The sequence below is a fragment of the Euleptes europaea genome, chromosome 8 (genome assembly GCF_029931775.1).
Source record: "Euleptes europaea isolate rEulEur1 chromosome 8, rEulEur1.hap1, whole genome shotgun sequence".
Classification (NCBI taxonomy): Eukaryota; Metazoa; Chordata; class Lepidosauria; order Squamata; family Sphaerodactylidae; genus Euleptes; species Euleptes europaea.
Window position 1 is genome coordinate 15,240,635 of NC_079319.1, and position 24,291 is coordinate 15,264,925.

A 24,291-nucleotide genomic window follows, 5' to 3' on the forward strand; every position below is an offset into this window, starting at 1 on the left:
TGTGGAGCTACATTCCTTCAGGTTTTGGATTATGTTAAGCAATTTATTTTTCTATCCTTTTTTTCTTATTTGTGTTTTTCTTCTACATATCTGGGGTAAATAAAGAACTATGTGGTCTTTAAGCTAGTTCAAGAAATAATGAGTGAACAAAACAAAATCATATCCTCTCTTCACTCCGGGGTGAAGTTTTCAGAACGGTCATTGGTAAACGTGGTTGCATCGCAGTAAAACAAACACAGTAGTATGATTTCGAGCAGAATGTCTTTGATAGAAAAGAAAGAAACAGGCTGCTAATCATGGAGTAATCATGAGACAAAATAATAATGATGATAATAATAATTCTGTGATAGTCCAGATGTTTTCTTTCCCTGAAGCACTTTGTGTTTCAGTCAGCTGATATAAAAGTAAAGGTCCCCAGTGCGAGCACCGGGTCATTCCTGACCCATGGGGTGATGTCACATCCCGACGTTTTCTAGGCAGACTATGTTTACGGGGTGGTTTGCCAGTGCCTTCCCCAGTCATCTTCCCTTTACCCCCAGCAAGCTGGGTACTCATTTTACCGACCTCGGAAGGATGGAAGGCTGGGTCAACCTTGAGCCGGCTACCTGAAACCGACTCCCATCGGGATTGAACTCAGGTCGTGAGCAGAGTTTGGACTGCAGTACTGCAGCTTACCACTCTGCGCCACGGGGCTCCTTGATAAAACATAGTGGCCAAGATAACCCCGATTTTGCTGTAGCCAAGAACTCACCGGATGGCCTTGGACAAAATATAGTTGTTTCAACACACACACAGCCATCTGCAAGAAAGAAATAATGAAATGGTACCTTACAGGGCTGTTTACTGAGTGGGAGTGTGATAAGTCCCTTTTTTTGCTCTCAAAAAGTTCTCTCTCTATCTACACACATACATACACATACTCTCAGATTTGCATAAATGTAGGTAGTGCTGGATAATATGGTCTAATTTACATTATTTGATTTGGTATTTCAGAATTTGTAAAGTAGGTAAGAGCCAAGGAATAAGGGAACCCATCCCATTACCAATGCTTATTGGACTACTCATCAGATCTCCCCGAGGATTGGGACTTCAATCCAAAGAGTAAATCTGATGGGGAAGGAACAGGATTCAATTGTGAAGTCTGTCCAGCTATGATTTTGTAATCATCCCTAGAAATTAGCAATATGTAGCTGTCAGTTGCAGTCTGTTAGACTTGCCTTGAAAATGTGTTTTGTTTTAACATACATTAAGAATCATGCTTAAACCTCAAAAGGAGGCTGGGAAAATCAAAAGGGCTGTTCTTCTTTCTACTGAGAAATGGGGGGGGGGGCACAGAAGCTCATGATCTCCCCTCATATAAGAAAGTTGAAGCAATCACAGCACAAAATACCCTGGCAGGAAGAATCATCAATGAAGAAAGAATAGTTTGGGAAATATTTGGAGACCAAACTGAACATGAGGTATCCTTGTTCTCCAGCCAGATTGATACTTACCGTTCCAAACTGTTTCATCATTTTGAAAAACAAGGCAGTGGATATTTTAATAAAACTCCTGTTAATTTTAGACCTTTGCCGTTTTGGGCTGTGAAATTGACATCTATTATCACTCCAATTACAAGGAGGTTACAGGAAGCCGGCTGATTGAATGCTGAGAGATACAATGCGGTATTACATGCAAAAACCGTACTTAACAGTGGAGCTTATAATTTAGTTAGCGCGTTAAAGGTGTCTGTCTTCAATTGTAAATATTAGGCACCATTTCAGGTGGAAAATTACAGGCCCCTTTAGCTTCATCTGTCTGAGGAGGGGCAAGAACCAAATAACCCACCCCAGGGCAAATCATGCATCAGAAGACAACTCCTGTGGGAGCGGCCCACTCGCTTTGCTTCTTCAGAGAGAGAACGTGTGCTTGCCCCCAACCTCCCAAGAGCAAAATGTACCCTACTAAATTCTTTAATCCCAGAGTGGGAGCAGCAGCCTAGTTAGGTACTAGCAGCAAAATGGCTGCCTGTGAACTGGGACACTCTGGGTCAGTTCTCACAGAGCCTTTAGCACCCCAGCTGGCTTTCTGCAAGCTTCCGTTCTCTCCACTTCAGCCTGCTATCTCGGGGTGGGGGGGGAGCAGTAATACAGCCTACACTGATGATGCAAGAATGTATTGAAAGAAGAAGATGAGTTGGCTTTTATATGCCGACCTACTCTACCTTTTAAGGAGAATCAAACCGGCTTACAGTCTCCTTCCCTTCCTCTCCCCACAACAGACACCTTGTGAGGTAGGTGGGGCTGAGAGCAGAGAGAACTGTGACTAGTCCAAGGTCGCCCAGCAGGCTTCATGCAGAGGAGTGGGGAATCAAACCCGGTTCTCCAGATTAGAGTCCGCCGCTCCTAACCACTATACCATGCTTGCTCTCAAGTGTTTGAAATGAGCTGTATGAGTGCTGGGTGGTATTACTCGGGAATGCACGAACATTTTCAAACCTTCCCATAGCCCATTTTTGTGTGTGTCATTTCGGCAGGAGATTGACATGCCTTTGGTGAATCCCTTCACTATAAGCAATTCTGATGACTGGCATACCCTACTCTTGTCCTCATGAAATGCTAGAGGACCACCTTTAGTAGTCTCATAATAAGGTCTGTTCATTTTTATTTTTTAAATTGCCCCTTCTGTCTCCCAAAATTGGAACAGGAGGAGTCATTGAGGTGGCCCGCAGTTGTCATGTGGCTGTTATATTTTAGCTGTATAAGCGTGCTTGAGGATTTGTGAGAACCTCTTCCGGCTGTGAGCTCCCGACCAGTTTCTAAAAGGGAAGCGTCATTGATTAGAAGTTAGCTTAAATGTCCTAGTGCTATAGAAACGACTGTCCCCTTCTGGCAGACATCACTTGTTTGCCCTGAGGTGCTTTAGGGAATGGTGGTCATGTTCATTCAAAAGAAAGGAAGATTAAAAAGTAAGGAAAGTTAAGGTTTATGTCGGTGAGGGTGTTTGCCTTTCACAAAAATGTTTTAAGATGGATAAGGTTGGTAGTTGTTACTTGAGATTCTAAAAACTGCAATTGCAGTATTGGTTGTTACGAAGTGCAAATATTTGGTAAGAATTAGCTTGTGTGTGTGTATGTTAAGTGCCATCAAGTCGCTTCCAACTCATGGCAACCCTATGAATCAGTGTTCTCCAGAATGTCCTATCTTTGACAGCCTTACTCAGATCTTGCAAATTGAGGGCTGTGGCTTTCTTTGTAGAGTCAATCCATCTCTTGTTGGGTCTTCCTCTTTTCCTGCTGCATTCAGCTTTTCCTAGCATTGTTATCTTTTCCAGTGACTCTTGTCTTCTCATAATTTGACCAAAGTACAATAGCCTCAGTTTAGTCATTTTAGCTTCTAGGGTCAGTTCAGGCTTGATTTGATCTAGAACCCACTGATCCGTTTTTTTTGGCAGTCCACTATATCCGTGACACTCTCCTCCAACACCACATTTCTGAGGAATCAGCTTTCTTCCTATCAGCTAATTTTTAGTTCAGTTTAAAGGTCTTGTTTCAGCCCACATTGTCAAGATATATTAATCTTTTATATTTATATTTTATATTTTTCTCTCTCCGCCGTGAGTAGAGATGTTGGATCAGGCAGTTGAAATGAAAGCTTTTTTACTTCCTTTCTAGACTTGGCGAGGGCAGAAAGTAAATTAACTTGAGGGTTTTAAAAACTTGAATTCAAGTAAAGCCTGACCTGTACATTTTATATCCTGTCTATTGAACCTGAAGCTAAATTGGTTTGAGGCCCCGAATAAGCCTTCCTTAATCCTCAAGCATATTTGTGAATGCTGCAATTAATAAACTTCTCAACAAATGTTGCATTGGGAAATTCTGTACTCTGGGATTTCTTGCCTGAATCAATAGTAGTCTGTACAATAGAAAGAAGTAAAGAGGCACTGGATTCTTCAGTCACTGGAGCTATGTACTCCAGGGGGTACAAAATTACTAAATGCTTTGCTTGCAAGCTGTAATAACCTGAATAAAACTTATTTCTCCCCTAGAGGAATGCTGCACAAATAGACAGGTACTTGAAAAGAAGTGCTTGCTTTTCCTTGGAGATGAAGGTTTTGCCCAGTGGCTAAGTGCCAGACTGACAGAACAGTATTCTAATATGATGGCTTTTTTTAAAAAAGGTCAGCAAATCCGCATTTAAGCCTTTCAGCTGTTTAAAGTTAATCCCATGATTTCTCTCTTTAAGTATTATATTGCTTTCCTTCCTAACCTTTTTCTCCAGCTAAAATTCCAGCTGCAATAAAGCCTTTGTCCTTGTCAGCTAAAGCATATATGCAGTACCCGCTGAACCACAAGAGGCGTAGCAAGCTCATAAAACACTATAAAATAGTTTATGTAGAGTTGTAATTAAAACAATACAGAAAGAAATGAAGCAGGAAAATTGCTCAGTGAAAATAAGCCAGTTAAGAAATTCAGCTCATGATATTTGTTAATGCCGTTTTAGGGTGTTGCATGTGGTGATGTTTTGTTTCTTCCAGTACATTCTTAAAAGAGTTTTGTTCTGTTTCGAAGGAGAGGGCCCGGGGGCCTGATCCAGACCATGGCTATATTGTAGGACTAAACAAAACTAGCAGCATACAGAATAAGCAGTGCAAAAATCTATTCAAAAAAACGAAATACAAATGCCACTCGAACAATACATACTCATTCACACTGACACTCAATAAATATACTATTATAACAATAGTTGAACTAGTTATATTCTGTCATTTTTCCAGTAAGGCAAAAGAAGTTCGTAGCAATGAGGAAAAAGGGGCTTCACAAAAAACCGCTTCCTTAATGAGCCCAGGGTGAGTTCAATATATGAAGTTAGTAGTTAAGAGTTCCTGTAATTCTCTTATCTCTGTTGCAGGAAAGTTATCCACAAAGGCTGTGCATTGGAGACAGAAGTGTGAATGTGTGTCAGTGTGAATGAGTATGTATTATTCGAGTGGCATTCGTATTTAGTTTTTTGAATAGATTTTTGCACTGCTTATTCTGTATGCTGCTAGTTTTGTTTAGATATTAGTACAGCATAGAGTATTCTTGAGTTTGGTTTTTATATTGTAGGACTACCAATTCACTTTGCCAGCTAAGGTGGGGTTGCTGGTGTCTGACTCTCTCCCAGGACTCAGCCATACATCAGCACAGGACAGGAGACTATGACGCACCCCCCTTTCAACCGCTTCTATATTTCTATCTCTCAGCCCGACTGTATATGCTGAGGGAAAAACGTTGACCTGAGTATATTTGTGAGATTATTTTCCTTCTCCTCCAGTCCCACACCAGTATTTACCTCAGAGAGAAATACGACACATGAGACTTTTTAACTTAAACAGACAAAACAGGGAAGTTTATTGAACAGAACTCACAGAGACTGATTTTCAAGAAAAGGCAGAAGTTGGAGGGAAAACTCAGTCAGGTTTATCTACATAAGATTACTTCAGAGATAGCTTAGATGTTTTCTTCACTCAAGTTCCTTCAGTTCTTAGGGGGTTACCGCATTTTGTATTCCCAGCGATGTATTAAGAGTTTGAAAATGTTGTAAAAAAACATCGCTTTAAAAGGGTTTTTGGATACCACGGCTTATAAATGGTTGGAAGATGTCTTCACAGCTAAAGGGGCCAAACAAAGTGCGAACAGTATTTTTTTGTAACGTTTTCAAACTCTTAATACATCGGTGGGAATACAAGTGCGGTAACCCCCTTAGTTTCACGCTTTCTCAGATTCAGACTCTATCCCCAGCCCAGCTCACAGGAGCGAAGGAAGTCTGAGTTCCTTTCCCTCCTCAGAGAACTCACAGAAGTTTGGGGAAATATCCAAATTCCCTCTTCCAGTTCTCTCTCTGATTACCCCATACCAGTGGCTGTAATCCTCCACACCTCCCTGCTACCGGAATAGCTCTACCTCAGAGACTAATTCCCCTTCGTGACCTGAGAATGGGCCCTCTCTAACCCAGTTCTCACTCCTGTCACTACCACAGGTTGTGTGTGTCAATAGCTTTGGCTTTAACAGAACCCCTCAGGTTCCCAGAGTACAGTCTGGCTTCCGCTCAGTCTCGCTACCGTGCTTCCCATCTATCGCAGCCCTCTCTGGCTGGTCCCAAGCTTCGACTCCTTTCACAGCCTTCTATCCAGTCAGGATAGTTCCAGTCAGGCTAATTACAGAGAACCAAAGCTGGCAGATAAAATGCTGCGAACAGGAGCTCAGAGGGCTGCTGAAGAGAAATTAGGCAGCTGCTGACGGTTTGACTCACCTGCACGTCTTTCACAGTTGTGCTCGCTTGAGAAAGGAGAGGGCTGCAGCTACTTCTTCAAAACGGTAAAGGTAGTCCCCCTGTGCAAGCGCTGGGTCATTCCTGACCCATGGGGTGACGTCACATCCTGACGTTTGCTGCGCAAAGAGGACCCCTCTTTTTTTTTTCCCAGCAGAAAAATTCGGATGAACAGTATCGAACTCAATCCACTAACCTCCTAGTTTCAGTATAATTAACAATTGATAATAGTATTGCCTTCGAAGTAGCATATAAGCAAGAAATGCATGTTTATGTTTTTCAAGATAGTCCATTGATTTTTTTTTAAGGGAGTAACTTCTAAGAGAAAGAAAGAGATGATTGATACTATGTTTAACACTTTCACAACTTCAAAATATTTAATAATAAAGTTTAAAATACGGACTGATGTTTTATTAATAAAATATTTTCAAGTTGTCCTCTGTTTAGTTATATAACTGTTTAGTTATAGACAAACAGGTGGAGCAGAACACTAAAACGATTGAAAACGTCGTTTATTAAGGAAGCATGAAAGACAGGCGATGACATTTTATTATGAGGTTGTACTGCTGTCATCAGCTAGTAATCCCACATTTCTGTGTGTATTGTTTTCTTATAGATACGGAAGGCAATAATTGTTAGTTAGGCACAATGGGTTTTACAGCTCAACACTAGGAAATTATGGGCTAAACGTTTCGCTGCTAAAGCATAGTAATGACCAGATTTGACCTCAAGATGTTGGAGCGTAAAGTTTTTTTTTTCTCATCTAGGATTTCTGGCACAGACAATAGGTCTGATCATTTAAGAGATCTAGAATAAGATCCGTAACTTATAACCGTGGTTAAGGAGCCTGTCAGCACCATCTCCAAATCCTGGGAAGAGACTGCAAGAAGGGAGACATGGTTTAGTGGCTCATTCCCATCTCTTAGCCAAGGTTAAGACACTTGCGATTAAGATACATGTGTATGGGCTTTTTTTTTTTTTCTTCAGAGTAACGCATTTAAAAAACAAGTGCTCAGAAAATAAGGGGGGTGCAAATCAGCTTGGAAAGAGGTGTTGTGGGGGATTCCCTAGTATAGAACTCACTCGTTTTAGGCCCCTTTTCCAACTTGCGTGGATAATGAGAGCCTTACAGCCTTCCCACACACCAGTGCTCCTTGAAGGGTGTTAGTGAGGCTGACCTGGGGAAGCCTGGACAGGCGAAAGCTTCTGCAACTGTGTCAAATTCATTGCTCGCCTATACCATGGTGAGGATTGGTCCAAACAGTTGCCACAGTAAATATCTGTAGCTCATGGGCCACGGAGCTCTTTGTGGGCTCTGGGGATAGTTTTGCTGCAGACAGGCTCCACTCCGAGGAGTGGGGAATCAAACCCAGTTCTCCAGATCAGAGTCTACCACTCCAAACCACCGCTCTTAACCACTACACCGGGGGGCCTGGTTTTAAGAACCAGTTTTTGGTCTGAGGCCAAACTCAGCAGTTACAGTATTTTTCTGCATTTTAACATTTTATGACTGTTTGCTATAGGAGTAAGCAAAAAACTGTAAACCAGAAGTGGTTGAGTTTTGGATTCTTCAAGCTGCATCCTATTTTAATATCAGCCTAGTGTCTCAAGGATGCTCTGAATTTCAGTGTTTGTAGAATTTCCCCCTCTCGTACCCACCCTTTCTTACTTTCTCACCTAGCACTCTGCAGGTCTGTCTCCATCCTTGCTCCCCTCTCCTTTCTACCAAGCACCCGGCTCTTCTGGATGAGAGGGAGGCATATCAGGGAGGGACACTCTGTGCATTATTTCATTGCTTTTTTCCCCCTTCACTACCAGCTACAGGCTGGAGCAGGGCAGGAATCCTGAACAGTTCACAACCTAGTACTGAACCATCCAATCTACAGACTTCAGCAGACAGTTCTAATAAAGCCGCCTTACTGGTCTAGCCAGTAATTTCTGTCCAGGCTCGCTACCAAACAGTGAGTTTCTATTTCAAGCTTTAGAAAGGCAGGAATTGCCTTCAGGTTCCAATAACAAAAACATTTTGTGTGGTGTGAACGAGCTGAAGATATTTCGATCAGGAATCAATGGGGTGGATTTAAGTGTGGATGCGAGAGGAACATCATGCATAAAATGGTTATTTAACTTTGTGCAGAGAGGTCAGATCAGCACTGATTCCATGTCTGGAAAAAATGTTTTCACTCACTCAATAAAGAAACCAAAGTTCAGACTCATTAGTGCCCCTTTCAACTTTGCATGTGTCTAATTACAAATACCTTTGTGTCGGATTATTGGTAGGCTGCTAATATGTTAGCTGCAAGGCACTGGCCCCATAAAGTGTTGATGGGAACTTAACTCTTGTCTGAAAAATTACTTTTCCTTGGCAAAAAGGTGATGAATACCTGCCACACACACAATTTTGCTGAGGGGTCACTTTTCTCACTGTTTGGAGGAAGGCTGCCGTAAAGGGGGGAAATGCAGTTTTGAAGGCTTCAAAGTTATCATGCCAGATGCATATGGCTGACTGATGTAACTTCTCAAGTCCCACTGACAAGGTTTGGTATTTCTGTGTTTGCAATTTAAAAAAGCCATCGACATGATAAAGGATGACTTTGAGATGGAGCTGACAGCAAAACTAGTTATACTGGCTTGGTTCAGTATAATAATTGAATATGTTGTTTGGTGTCATAGAGCAAGGGAATTTTGAAGGGAAATAGTTTTGGGAGTGTTTTGTGTCGTCGTCCCTCAGTAATATGTTCTTCAGGGTCTTCCAGGAAAGTGGTATCAGACATTGGTGGTGGTGGAAAGGGCCATCAAGTCACAGCTGACTTATGGCGACCCCGTAGGGTTTTCAAGGCAAGAGACAGTCAGAGGTGGTTTGCCATTGCCTGCCTCCGTGTGGGCTGAGAGAACTGTGACTGGCCCAAGGTCACCCAGCAGGCTTCATGTGGAGGAGCGGGGAAACCAACTCGGTTCTCCAGATTAGAGGCCGCTGTTCTTAACCACTACACCACAGTGGCTCAAACATTCCAGGTTATAAAAAGACTCCTCTTTTTATCCAAACCAAATATTGGCTTATATGTGTGTCTTTTGGATTCTGTTTCTCCCAGTCTATTTGGATAAATGTTGTTATTCTTTAATTCCCCTCCTCCCCTCTTTAAACGGCAGAATGTTCACAGTTTGGGTGATGGAGAACTATGTTTCTTTTTTTTTCTTACTTCCATGTTGGTCAATCTTTTAATTGGTGTGCTTTAAAAGTAATTAGCACTTGCAAATAGCTAGTGTTTCCACTTTGAAATAAGCACTAAGTTCTTTGTCACCTAAATGCCAAAGAACTACACAAAATAGTGCTTGGTAAATACAACTTCTGAAATTTCCCATAAAACACTTCTGCTAGATTATTGTCATAGCTACTTGAGACATATAGGACAAAATTTTACAGTTGTGGTCATGACACAGATGAGTATCTAGTAGACCAAAATGGACTATGATAGCTATGATGTACCTTTTCCCATATGATGCATTCAGAGTTTGAAACCAAATTAATTACGGTTAACTTTAAATTCCATTAGTTTCAGCAAGATTGAAGGATAGCTTTATTTAGACTGGGGCCAGTGATTTCTCAATTGTATTTAATATGTACAAATAATGAATGTAAAGTAAGAAACTGATGTAGTAGTATTCAGAGACTTGGCTCCAGGGTCCCGTCCCCCCAGGACCTGTTCGCTCTCTTGCCCAAAATTTACTGCTTAGTACTACATCTGGAAGTCTTCGTGACGGCTAGCAATGGAGTGTGTGACAATATTCCTTGCCCTAAAAAGTTGCAAAGTCGTTTTAGCTCAAAATAAAATCTGTCACCTTCACCACCACCACCACCCCCTTCCCCCCATGGCCAGTCATTCCACCTCTTAGATCATCGGCCAGATCCCTGCTTTTGTTCTGCAACAGATTGCTAGGCAAAAAGAGACCACCTTCGTTGGAATGTGCTGCCTGTAGTTTTGCCAGAGGGAACTCCGCAGCAGCTCTGTCGAGACTTGACAGAATGCTACCATAGGCTTCTTTCACTGTTAAAGCAGAACTTCTCGAGCAAATTAACCCTTGATCCCCACCCCCCACAAACTTTTCAGCAAGTGTGATTCTTGCTCCGGTCTTATCAATGCCATGCCAGGGATCCAGTATTCACCTGTTTCAAATTTTCTTCCCATTCCAAAGCTAAGCAAGAAAAAAACCAATAGCTTTTGAAGGCAGGTTTTTTTTAAATAGCACGATTGGGATATATGCAGCTGCCTTGCACGGGGTTAGACCATTGGTTTATCTAGTTCAGTATTATATACTTGGATTGGCAGTCTAAATGTTTAAACAGAGGCCTCTCTCAGCTTTGCATTCTCTTTTTAAATCAGAAGTGTTAGGGATTGGACTTTGGATCTTGTCATACAGCATTAAGTAGAAAGCTGTGGTGTAGTGGTTAGGAGCCAACATGGTGTAGTGGTTAAGAGCAGTGGTTTGGAGTGGTGGACTCTGATCTGGAGAACCGGGTTTGATTCCCCATTCCTACACATGAGCGGTGGACACTAATCTGGTGAACTGGATTTGTTTCCCCACTCCTACACATGAAGCCAGCTGGATGACTTGGGCAAGTTACAGTTCTATTAAGAGCTCTCTCAGCCCCACCTACCTCACAGGGTGTCCGTCATGGGGAGGGGAAGGGAAGGTGATTGTAAACCGGTTTGATTCTGCCTTAAGTGGTAGAGAAAGTCAGCATATAAAAGCCAACTCTTCTTTGCCTGTACTCTCTTTTTTCAGACATAATGCCAGCTGTGGTTTCGCACTGTGAACAAGCCTGCGCTTACATGGTCCTCCCTCCCTGCTTTCTTTCTTGCACTACTGTTAATTTATTTGTTTCCAGTTTTGCACAAACCGTAGCTGGCTGTTGCGTTGGAGACAACAAACCCTGGTTGCATTACGCATCCAGACTGGGATCGCAAACCAGCTTCAAAGCATGGTTCTCGGTCCTAGTTTGGAAGGGAAGTGCAAGTCGCAAATGTATTCTGTGTGCATGAGCAGAAAGGAGAGAGCAAGGGCCGATTCGTTCCTATCATGCCAGCACGGCATGGTTTGTCGTTACATCTGAACAACAGGTTGCCTGTTGGCTGAACGCTACTGTGGAACTATGTCAGAGTCCATACTGCACACCAGCACAGTCACTAATGCTGGTCACAATTTTGGAATCTGTAGAGACAGGAGTTGCGTTGGCACTGAGTTCTTGAACACCACATCTCCCCCCGTCCCAAGTCTGCCCTATATCTCTTTTCCTGTTGGACCAGCAGCGTAGGATTTTGTGTTCCTGGCAAACCTAAACATCTCCACTCCCACCGGTACTTGTGTACGGGAGAGGGGGAGGCTTTCCCTCACCTCTTTTATATGTCCCAAAGGTACGGGCTGCCATCTGATCTCCCCAAGGAAAAAAGAACGTTTTGACTTGCCTTCATTTCCGGTTCTCAAGAGAGGGCAGAGATTGTTCGGACTGTGCTTATGGGCACATGTTGAGCAAGTAGAGAGGACCTCACCAGGATGTTTCCCATGCGCTTCTCGTTTTCCTTGTTGCCATGTTGGATTTAGCATAGTTTGTTTGCTTACTGGGTAGTTCCAGAGCCAATAGCCGTGCCTCGTCCAAGGGTAGAGAATAACCCCATGAGAATGTGAGTTGTAACTTGGACCCTTAAGCATTATTTTGAAAGCAGAATGTTTTCTGTGAGTAACGTCAGTCACAGCTGTCTGTGGTTGTGGTGCTAGATAGCTGATGTCCAGCGTAGGATTGTGTGTTCCTGGCAAACCTAAACATCTCCATTCCCACCCGTGTTTGTGTGCAGGAGAGGGGAGGCATTCCCCAATTCATATAATTCTTCCATTTATCCCGCACACACTGTAAAAGCACTTCTTCCTTGTCCCAGTTCATCCAGATTTCTTCCAAAAGATCGTCATTTCCTTGTTGAAGTTGCAGAGGTCATGTATTCTCTTAGATGACACCTAGCTAGCTTATTTGTTCCAACAGCAGAATAATTACTGTGTTTTTGTTAGGGGGACTTCAGAGAAGGAATTTCCCAGATTTATATGTCCGTCACTCAGAGGGATATCCGTTGACACTCTCAAGTGTTTTCTGAGCCTATCTTTTTGGATTGGATTAGAAAGAGCGGTGGTTTGGAGCGGTGGACTCTGATCTGGAGAACTGGGTTTGATTCCCCCACTCCACATGTTCTGTTCTGTAAGCCTATATTCCCTTTGGCAAAACACTGAGGCCATGTCTTCTTTAGGACTGAACAGTACTAAGGCCTAAAACTCTGCCTAAAGCCAAAGCTATTACAGTTAAACAAAATAGCAGCAGTGTTTGGCTAACAATAAATATGAACAAACAATGACAAAAATAAAGAACACACTGAATACCATCACAATTAGCACATCTGCATAGACAAATATGATTCTAGTATTAAAACCACAGGTAATCCAGTCCGTGATCAGTTTATTTAGTTGTATTGGACCCGCAAGTGTGATTCTTGCTCCAGTCTTATCAATGCCATGACAGGGCTCCGGTATTCACCTGTTTCAAATTTTCTTCCCATTCCAAAGCTAAACAAGAAAAAGACCAATAGCTTTTGAAGGCATCACAAAGCTTTAGGGGGGAAAGTTCAGTTGCCTTCGTTTTTATTATACACACACACACATCTAGTTCATCCATAAGCTCCATAGAAGAAAGTTGAAAATTGGGTCTCTAATTTTCTTAAACCTCCGGTTTTGTCTCCTTCCGTCCCCAGACAAAGTCTTGTGCATATTCATCCCATTTTCCTCCTCTCCCCCTGTCAAAATATAGACAAAAAGCTTCCTGGAGAAGGAACCAGGCCTTGTGACTTATGCTATGCAGTAGAACACAGCTGTTTTTTTAAAAACCTTGCAGCATTAATCCGCAGGGTTGTACAGAAACATGCCATTAGTACAAATATTGTTGAATTTAAACTTTCCCCTTTAAAGTTTATATATATTCCTTATAAAGACGTACCAATGTTAGTATGTGCTGGAGCAGCCAGCTCTCCAGTATTTCAAGCTTGCTGTGGCTTGTTTTGTCCCAGAGGTGCTGCAGGACAGCCTGAAGATCCGTAATCGGAGGGCTTCTTGCTTTCTTTACCTCTAAGGCTGCAGGTGCTGTGTTGAAGTAGCCCCAGGTGGCCCTGTCTGTTCTCAGGGCAGCGAGCAATGCGACGTGCCCCTCACTTTGTCTTTTAAGGCTGTCATACAGGGCGTGTGTAAACACAGATTGAGAGGTAAGAGCAAAATTAGAGGCTGTGGCTCCGTGGTAGATCATCTGCTTGGCACACAGTAGGACCCAGGTCCAATCCCCAGCATTTCTTCATTCAGACCCTTGGTCCATCAAAGTCAGCATTGTCTACTCAGACCGGAAGCGGCTCTCCAAGGTCCCAGGCAGGGGTCTTTCACATCACCTGCCTGCCTAGTCCCTTTAGCTGGAGATGCCAGGGATTGAAACTGGGACCTTCTGCATGCCAAGCAGATGCTCTGCCACTGAGCCACGGCCGCTCAGTATAAGGCAGCTTCATGTGTCCATGTGTTCACTAAGCTCCCAGTACTCCTGTGGATTATAGCACATAGTTTGGTAGTAAAGAGTTTACTGAAATACACATGCCGTGTGAAATTGGGTGGTTGGCTGGTGAACAGCCACATAGTATAGTGATCGGAGACAGTCTCTTTGCTCTGCCTTTATTAAAAACCTGAATAATGTTTCTGATAAGTGCAATATGTGAAGAACTCCATATGGTTATTCTTTAGAATACTCTGTTGGGCTTTAGGTGCCAGATCATTGAGGAACTTGCGTGGCATGTAAATACTGAACTGTGTAGTCTGTCTTCATTTTTAGCAGTTGGATAGAGCTGTGGCCAACTTCAGCAATTAGTGTCTGTCCGCCAGAACCCAAAGTTCTGTGGGGTCATGAGAATTGGAGGCTTCCTCCCTTATTACTCTTATTAAATCTTCATGGTCTTTTTTCCCCCTAGCTTTCCTTATCCCATATTAGATACACGTCTTGGCTTATATCTTGTTTGTGTGATTTTGGGGGAGTTTGTTTATTGATTCAGAAATTTCCATGCCATCTTTCCAGCAAACCTGGCTGAGGTGGCCTGCGAAGTATAATTAATGCACAAAACATTAAACTTTGCTAATTAAAACCCAGCATTAAAAACCCAACCAGCTCTTTAAACCATCTTGTGTTTTGTTGTATTAAAAGTCCTCTAATTACTGCTTTACCAGTGTCCCATATTACCTTTTCCTTTATACCCTTATCTATGTTATCAAAGAAATAATTTTGTATATCTATCTTTAATTTATCTACTTTTTTTTTTAAATAAAAATTCATTTATTAGCCAAGGCTTGTTCCTTCTATCACCTATCTTAACCTTTATTGAAACAGCATTATGATCTGACAACACCCTAGGTAAAATCTCTGCATCTTCTGAAACATTTATCAAACCTTTAGAAAGCCAAATCATATCTATTCTTGAATAAGTAAGATGTCTAGATGAGAAAAAAGTATATCCCTTTTTACTACCATGTAACAATCTCCATACATCAAACATTTCCCATTGATCTGTAAGATTATTAAAAATCCCAGGTAGTTTACCCTCACAGTTTCCCTTTTTTTTTTTTTAGCAGATCTATCCATCTTAGGTTCTAAGTGAAGGAAGCACAAAAGAAAAATATATTAGAAAATATTAGACAAGGGGAACGACAGCTTAGAAATCTATATGATAAATCAGCAAAGCAGGAACAGTTAAATAATTTGAAAAAATTACAACATCAAAATGAATTTCTATTAACCACTGAAATTGAAAGGAAAATAATGTTTAATAGACAAAGATTTTTTGAACATGCGAATAAACCGGGTAAAATGTTAGCATGGCAGCTCAGACATAAAGAGAAATTTTTTTGAAAATTAAGAAAGATAGTAAAGTATTAACAGATAAACAAAAAAGTATGGAAACATTTGTAAAAGATTATACAAATGTATATAGAAAAAACTTAATATCAGAAAAAGAAATGGCTGTTTATCTTAACCAGTTTGACTGGGAAAAATATCACAAGAAAATAGGGAACTATTAGAATCTAAAATAACTATGGAAGAATTAAAAAATGCTATAGGCAAGAGTAAATTAAATAAATCTCCAGGGTCGGATGGATTTACAGCACTTTATTATAAAACTTTTCAAGAGCAACTATCTCCACATTTATTAAGAGTAATGAATGCGTGCTTTCAGAACGGATCTATTCCCCAAACCTGGAAACAAGCAAATATAGTATTAATACCAAAGCCAAATTTGGAATTATTAGATGTTAAGAATTATAGACTATTTCATTATTAAATAGCGATTATAAATTGTTTGCTGAGATTTTAGCATCCAGATTAAAAATAGTTTTAAATCAGACAATACATGATGATCAAGCAGGGTTGTTACCAGGTAGATTGATTAGTCAAAATGTTAGAGTGGTAATAGATCTTTTAGAATATGCAGAACATGTTCCAACACCGGTAGCTATGATATCCTTAGATGCGGAAAAAGCATTTGATAATGTGAATTGGAAATTTATGAAGAAAATATTAGAATTTATGGATGCGGGAACAAACGTTAAAATAGCGATTAAAATATATATTGTTACCAGACTGCAAAGCTGTTGATAAATGGTATATTATAATCACAATTTGAAATACAAAAAGGTACTAGACGAGGTTGCCCTCTTTCTCCCTTACTGTTTATATTAGTGTTGGAGGTTTTATTGAAAAAGATTTAGACAAAACGGAAGATTTAAATGGATTTCAAATTGGGAGAAATCATTTTAAGATTAAAGCATATGCAGATGACCTTGTATGTTTTTTTTGACAAATCCTAATGATCAAGTTGAAAATTGGAATAAAACAGTGGAGGTTTATGGAAAACTTGCAGGTTTTAAAATAAATAAAAATAAAACCAAAATATTGGTTAAAAATATGACTCTCTCACAGCAACAAGAATTAATAAAGAAATCGGGCTTTATTATTGAACATAAAATAAAATATTTGGGTATATGGTTATCTCAAAACAATCTTAATTTATTTCAAATTAATTATATTAAACAATGGCAACAAATTGGAATAGATCTCAAAAATTGGGAAAAAATACCACTATCGCTATGGGGTAGAATTTCGGTGATTAAAATGAGGGTATTACCCAAGATGCTTTTTTATTTCAAAATTTACCAGTTTTAAAAGGAGTACATATATTTAAAAGTTGGAAGAAAGATATTTTAAACTTTCTATGGGGAAAAGAAAGACATAGAATAGCTTATAATAATTTAATTGAACTAAAGGAAACAGGAGGTTTGGGATTACCTGACTTAAAAATGTATTATGAAGCAGCTTGTTTTAATTGGTTAAAAAATGGATTTTATCAGAGAATATTAAACTTTTAGAACTGGAAGGATTCAACTTACGTTTTGGATGGCATGCATATTTATGGTATGAGAAAGAGAAAGTAAATAAAGAATTTAATTCTCATATTATTAGATATGGTTTATTTCAAGTTTGGAGAAAATATGAAGGATTCTTTGAAAATAAAACTCCAGGCTAGATTAATCCAGTGAAGCCTTTATGAAGAGAGGTACACAACTAAATTTAGTTATGGATATTTATAGAGAGATTATAGAGTGTAGGGAAGGGGTTTGGCTGTTAAAGAGCGGAGAAGAGCTTAAAATAAAAGATTGGTTTATGTATTATAAATTAAAAGATATATTTAATAAAGATAAATTGAAGGGATTTAATGAAAATAAATCCAAATTAGAAATTATATTAAACAAGGGAAATAAAGGATTGATAGGATGGATTTATAAATTATTAATTGCAATGAATCTAGAACACGAAAGGATCAAACCAGTAATGGTGAAATGGATGAAGGAGTTAGGATATAATATTGATCTGAAAATATGGGAAAATTGGTGGAAAAAAGAATATAAATTTACAATTACTAATGAAATTAGAGAAAATTTATATAAAATGTTTTATAGATGGTATATTACCCCGGTTATGATAAGTAAAATGAAAAAAGGCGATTCGGATTGATGCTGGAAATGTGGAAACGAGACAGGAACATTTATGCATGCATGGTGGAATTGTAGAAAAAATAAAATATTTGGAGAAAAGTACTAAATGAAACCAATTATGTGATTAATTCTAAAGTGAAGATGGACCCTTTCTTTTTGTTTATTGGGTATACCTAAAGATAAAATAGACAGAAGTGATAGAGTCATATGTCAATATAGTTTTGCAGCAGCAAGAATTACAATAGCTAAAACCTGGAAGCAAGTAAATAAACCTTCAATTAATGCCTGGAGAGAGAAATTATGGTTGTATATGCGAATGGCCAAACTAACAGAGTCCTTACGTGGGAAGGACATGGCAGATTTCAAGAAAACATTGTCAAAGGCTGTCGCATATTGGGACAAACTGGCGAAAATGAATTTTACTCATTTAGTTAATGAGTTATAGATAATTGATTAATAGTTTTTATAATGTTTTTATTATACATATGTTTTAAAACTGTCATAACACTTCTCCGGAAGTCCAATGTGGTGATGGGACACTGTATTAAGGTGGGTGGTGGTTTTTTAAGGCACTATGAATTTTGTAAGTTTTTACTATAATAAGTAGTTTTAACTGTTAAGTAAGTGCTATTTTGTATTTTCTTTTTATTTGTATGTTTTGTTTTGTTTTATGTTATAAAAAATAATAAAAATTTATAGAAAAGAAAAGAAAACCCAGCCAGAGCATAAGAACAATCCACCGGTCAGCGTAAAATGAATGTAACAGTTTTCAGTCCGAAAGTACAAGTATAAAGATGGTGTTGAAGAGATTCAGCCCCTAAATTAAAAGCTTGGTTAAGCAGAAATGTTTTGGTCTGGTGCCTAAAAGAAGATAGTATAGGTACCAGGCGAACCGTTACTGCAGGGGTGGGGAACCTCTGGACCGCGGCCCGGATACGGCCCGCAAGCTCATTTTATCTGGCCCCCGGCCCGCCTGCCAAGGCCAGGAGCTCCACTGAGCTAGCTGTTGCTAGCTGGAGCCTCCTCTTGGCACTTCGGGTTTTGCTGGGAGGCAGGAGCGCATGCCGGTCCCAAACCTTCCCCCTCCCAGCTTGCCTTTGTCTGTGGGGCGTGGTAATCCTCTGGCCACACCCCCATGCCGCGAGCTTTCGTGCCGCTGGGGCCTCGCCAGCCTGCGCGCTGGCCGCACTGCTGGCTCGGGGCCCCTGTTCAGCCCTCCCCCTGCTCAACCCCAGGTGGGGTTGAGAATCGGGCCTCCGGGGCCTCGCCTGCCTGCATGCTGGCTGCGCCGCTGGCTTGTGTGCGTGGCCGGGTTCATGCAGGAAAAAACCTGGGACCTTCTGCAAGCGGGTGGGTGCCTTTGTGTGTGTGCGGGGGAGGGTTGACCGGGAAGGAACCTGGGACCTTCTGCAAGCGGTTGGGTGCCTTTGTGTATGTGCGGGGGAGGGGCGTGAACCGGGAACGAACCTGGGACCTTTTGTAAGCCGGTGCGTGTGTTTGTGGGGAGGGGTACCGAAAAGGAACCTGGGACCTTTTGCAAGCGGGTGCATGCCTGTGTGTATGCGCGCGCAGGGGAGGGGGGGGGGAACCGGGAAGGATTCCATGTTCCTTCCCGGCTCCCCCCCTCCCCTGCACGCACACACACACACACACACAGGCACGAATCCGCTTGCAGAAGGTCCCAGGTTCCTTCCGAGTGGTGGGGGGAGGGAGAAAGACCCTTCCCCCAAGGCTGCCCCTACAGCCGCGGTGTTCAGGGACGTCGCGGCACACTTAAAAAAACCCTTTCACTGCCTCAGCTGTTCCTGAATGCCACCGCGGCGTGCGCAACCGGGCTTCAACCTTCCCGCCTCCCTACCCCGCCCCCAGAGTCGCCTAATCGCCTCCCATGCAGATGCTCCGCCGCCGGGAGCGGCTTGGCTTCTTCTTTCCCCCTCCCTCTCGCCACTCAACAGCTGACAGGCGGCGAGGGGGGGGAGAAAAAGAAGCCAGCCACTCCCGGGAGCCGATTAGGCAATCTGGGGGTGTGGCGGAGTGGGGAGGCGGGAAAGTTGAAGCCCAGTTGCGCGGGGTTGCGCACGCCGCCAGGTGTGTGTGTGTGGGGGGAGGCTTTTCTCTCTTCTTCCTTTTTCTGTCATTCCTTTCTCTCCCTTTCTTTCTCCCTCTTTTTCTGTCTCTTTCTTGGTCTGTCACACTCTGTCCTTTTCTTTTTCTCTGTCCTTTTCTTTCTCCCCCCCTCCATCTTTCTTTCTTTCTTTCTTTCTTTCTCTCCCTCTCTCTCTTTCTCCCTCCCTCCTTCCTTCCTTCTGCCATTTATGCATGGGAGGTTTTGTCTTGGATTTGCCACTCTCTAGACTAGATGCACATTTTCCTGATCTGAATTCTCAAAACTCAAAAATAAACCCTAATGCAGAGTTTTGAGAATTCAAATGGGAAAAATGTGCATGTAGAGAGCAGCAAATCCAAGGCAAAACCTCCCATGCATAAATGGACTTCCTTCCTTCCTTCCTTCCTTCCTTCCTTCCTTCCTTCCTTCCTTCCTTCCTTCCTTCCTTCCTTCCTTTCTTTCTTTCTTCCACCCCAAAAACCTCCCTAGCCTCTCCCCTCCCACACCCCCGCCGGGAGACCTACAACTGGTATGGCCCCCAAATGATGTGATAAATATGCAAATGGCCCTTGGCAGAAAAAAGGTTACCCACCCCTGCGTTACTGGGAAGAGCCCCGTCTCCGTCACCTCACCTCTGACAGGGGGCACAGAGATCAGGGCTTGTGAGGAAGATCTTAGCAGGTGAGATGAACGGGCCTTAAGCACCCTAGAAAAGGGTATTTTTTTCCTTAAAAAATTCACGTTTCTATTTTCATTTTAACACGCAAAGTTGGCTGTTGGAAACTGAAATAACCATAGGTGAACTCTCAAAGAACAATTGCTTTTGCTTTGCTGCTTCTCTCTTACTGCGTATGCAGTTACTGCAGTCATGATTTAGGACAGCTCTATTTCTTCTTTATTTTGCAAGATCTCTCTAATGGTACTTATTTTCCTCCTGTTATTTGCAGGCCTAAAGACTTTCAATGGAGGTAGCAGAGGGAGTTTAAAGCAATGGGACATGGAGTCTACATCTCTTCTGAGCACTGCACCTGCCGGCATCTCATAGTTCAGTCACTTGCATAAACCTTTACAAATTTGCTCTAAATAGTAAAAATGTGTTTTGTTTTTCTGATACGGACAGTATTGCTTGGCCAAAATGAATAACCTTCGGTACATCATAAAGCCAAGACCACAGTTGTTGTTTTTTAATCACCACCTTGTTTTGGTAAGTATTGGCAATAAAGCTGCTTTTCAGAAAACAATTTTGAGACATCTGCATTTTACTCTATATGTGAATCCTCTTCTTTGGCCTTCGGTGAATTTATTTTATGGCTTATTTTCTGTGTGATACACAGAAAGATTGAGCAGATATGCTGGCTGTTAAAATTGGCACATTCCTGTTGAAGCATGCCGTCGACCGGTGATCTCACACCGAATTCCTGGCACCCTGTTCTACCAAGGCCTTTCACACAGGAATCCCTTGCTGGGTTGAGAAGCAAGCACCAAGTAGATGGTTGGTTCTGTCCAGCCGAGTCAGCTGAGGTGGTTGGCACTAATCCTTTTCTGTCAGGAGGTGAGGGGTACTTGGATTCAGGATCCCCCCCCATCTCACTTTAGGGGAGGGGCTGAAGCTCAATGATAGAGCATCTGCTTGGTATGCGGAAGGTTCCAGGTTCAATCTTCAGCATTTCCAGTTAAAGGGACTAGGCAGGTAGGTGATGTGAAAGACCCCTGCCTGAGACCCTGGAGTGTCGCTGCCAGTCAGAGTAGACAATACTGACTGACAGACCAAGGGTCTGATTCAGTATAAGGTAGCTTCATGTGTTCACTCATCAGCAATCTCTAAACTAACAGTACCAACCATTTATTGGGTACCTAGGCATTTGCAGATCACAATGCCTGTAATGGATTGGGAACAGTGATGTTAACTAAAGTTAAAGATTGAAGAATCTACAGTAAGATGCAGTCTGCTAGGGCAGAAATGCATCATCACAAAGGGTGGGTATTTGAGGCAGGCACTTCAGCTGTTCGTCTTGTGCGAAATGCTTCACGGTTGCTTTTAATTTCTTAGACTATCTGGGAAAGTCAGTTAACTCTCCTAAGGTTAAAAATTGACTACATTTTGGAGGCAGTTTTGAAACGGCACATCTGTCTCTTACTATTTTTGGCAGAGATAAAATGTTAAAGAAAACACTATGAAATCAGTTAAATGGGTGTTGTTAGTGATTTGTTATCAAAGGGCTGTGTGCAGTTTTCCTATGATGTTAATCACTCATTCACATAAAGTTAATGCAGTTATCAAAACTAAAGTTAGGATTGAATTCTAGCACTATAAAAGTCATTCTCAAACCTTGTAAGAAATATTTTGGCTATTCTAGTTTCATTAAACATGTTCATGTCTCATACTGTTAGACAAAAAGTGACGGTTCAGAACTCATATGCAGTGAATTCAGTCCTGTTGTAAGAATGCATGACATTATTTTGTTTGTTTATTTATGATATTTGAATCTGACTTTCTCTAATGAAATACTCGAGGTGGGTTAATATAGTCATACAGCTTGTAGGAGCATTACAGTCTGTATACTTTAGCCATAAAAAACAGGAAAAAATAACTTTTAATTGACCGGTAATACAAATGAGCTAGGAACCTGCAGGCAAAGATTTACAACGCAACCTCCTCAGCATGTTTATTCGAAAGGCAGGTTGTATTCAGTGGGACTTTCTTCCAGCTAAAATGGGCATAAGATTGTAGGCATTGTCAATATCTATGTCAAATTTACCCTTTTCCTTCAGCTGTCATTTGCAGCTCTTCTAGTTCCCATGTATTTATTTATTTAAAGTATTTTATATCTCATTGTCCTGTATATTGAACGCAACTTATATATTGGCTTATATATTGAACTTGTCTAGTTATCTTGTTTGTGTGATTAAGAGAAATTAAAACACACAAAATACAATGCTACACAAAATACCAGTCAAAAACTAAAAGACACAAATTCAGTTGTGGGGGGGAGGGGGGGGAGGGAGACATCCTACATAGGTTTTCTAGAACAGGCAGGCCTTCAAAAGCCATGGAAAGACCTATAAGGAGCAGCACAGCTCTTGGGGAAGAGTATTTCACAATTTTGGGGCAGCTGCTGAGAAAGCCTTTGTATGAGTCCCAGCCAAATGGACATTCCTGCAGCAGAATCCCCTTGGCTAACCTTAGATCATAGACAGGAATATATGCGGGGAGGCAGGTAGTCCTTCGGGTACTTTGGACCCATCTCCCTCTGAACCCCTGTTGAGTTTTTATTTCGATAATTTACAGTGCAATCCTGAAAACACTTTCACACTAAGTAGACCTTGAGTAGGGTTTTGAGTAGACCTGCTTAGGATTTCTTTCTTATATAGTGCTTTTCTGTGGAGGGTCAATTGCACACGCAGGGCCACCGACAAAAATTAAAACATATACAATACAACATTACATTAAAAAAAACAAAAAACTACCAGGCATGTGTAAATTTTCTCCTTGTTCTCATCTGATATCACAGTAGGGAGTCACCATGAGTTTAGCAGTGAATGTAACACTTCCAGAATTGGCCACATATCCCTATTGCAAACTTCTGTCAGCGATATCACTGTTGAATTTGGCCCAGCTGAAGCTTCCGAACAGTCTTCAAAGGCAACCCCATGTAGAGCGCATTGCATTAGGATAGCCTAGATGGGCTCAGAATATGAATGAATGTAGCCAGATCATGGTTATTGAGGAATAGCTGCAGTTGCAGTACCAAAGTTGGTTAAAGGCACTCTGTACCACAGAGTAATTCTATTGATTCCTTGTGACACAACGAATAGTTAAATTGTGGAACTCCTTGGCCCAGGATGTGGTGATGGCTGCCAACTTGGAAGGCTTTAAGAGGGGAGTGGACATGTTTATGGAGGAATGGGCTATTCATGGCCACTAGTTAAAATGGATACTAGTCATGATGCATACCTATTCTCTCCAGGATCAGAGGAGCATGCTGAATATATTAGGTGCTGTGGAACACAGGCAGGATGGTGCTGCTGCAGTTACCTTGTTTTGGGGCTTCCTAGAGGCACCTGGTTGGCCACTGTGTGAACAGACTGCTGGACTTGATGGACCTTGGTCTGATCCAGCATGGCTTTCTTATGTTCTTAAGTAAATGTTCTGCTTCAAAGAATAAGCCTCCACTAGCTGGGTTTTTTGGGATTGTTATACATTGTTCAGAGTTTTCCCAAGACTTGCTGCTAGGCAGTGTTCCTTGTTCTGCACACTTCCCTCCTCTGGCTCCTCGAAGGCAGATCTTCAAAGTAGAGTCTCTTTGTCCCTAGTGTCAATGTTAATCCTACATAAGACACTCCATACTGTTTATTCAAATATTGTGATGTCTCCCAGACCATTTAGAAAACTGGGGTTGCCTTGTACATAAGATACAAAGCACTATAAGTAATCCCCTTTCAGTTTTTAATTTAGGAACGACTCCAACTGACCCACGTAGATTATATCACTGCCTGCCGTCTGCTGCCAGTCAAAGACCGTAGTTTATGCTACTTTTGATTTTGTGGTACAATATGCTTAGCTAATGGACCAGATATTCATCTAAAGTAAATCTTCATCACTTCAAAAGCCCCACCAGCTGCTAGATTAGCTCATGAATCTGAGGCCTTGTTTAAATACACAGTGGAGATCTTGGACAGGATATTTAGTATGAGTTTTGAGTGTGTAATTGTAGGAATTCTACCAAAGTCGTATTCAGCAGAAACTAGTACTGAAAAACGATAGGTTGGACCAGCATCTTT

General features: G+C 41.5%; 1 non-coding gene across 1 annotated transcript; it reads left to right on the forward strand.

The window, feature by feature from the left end:
* The first annotated feature begins 7,497 nt into the window (after positions 1 to 7,497).
* LOC130482207 (small nucleolar RNA SNORA5) lies at positions 7,498 to 7,632 on the forward strand. The gene has a single exon (XR_008933498.1). It is a non-coding gene; the product is annotated as a small nucleolar RNA SNORA5 (small nucleolar RNA).
* Positions 7,633 to 24,291: the final 16,659 nt, after the last annotated feature.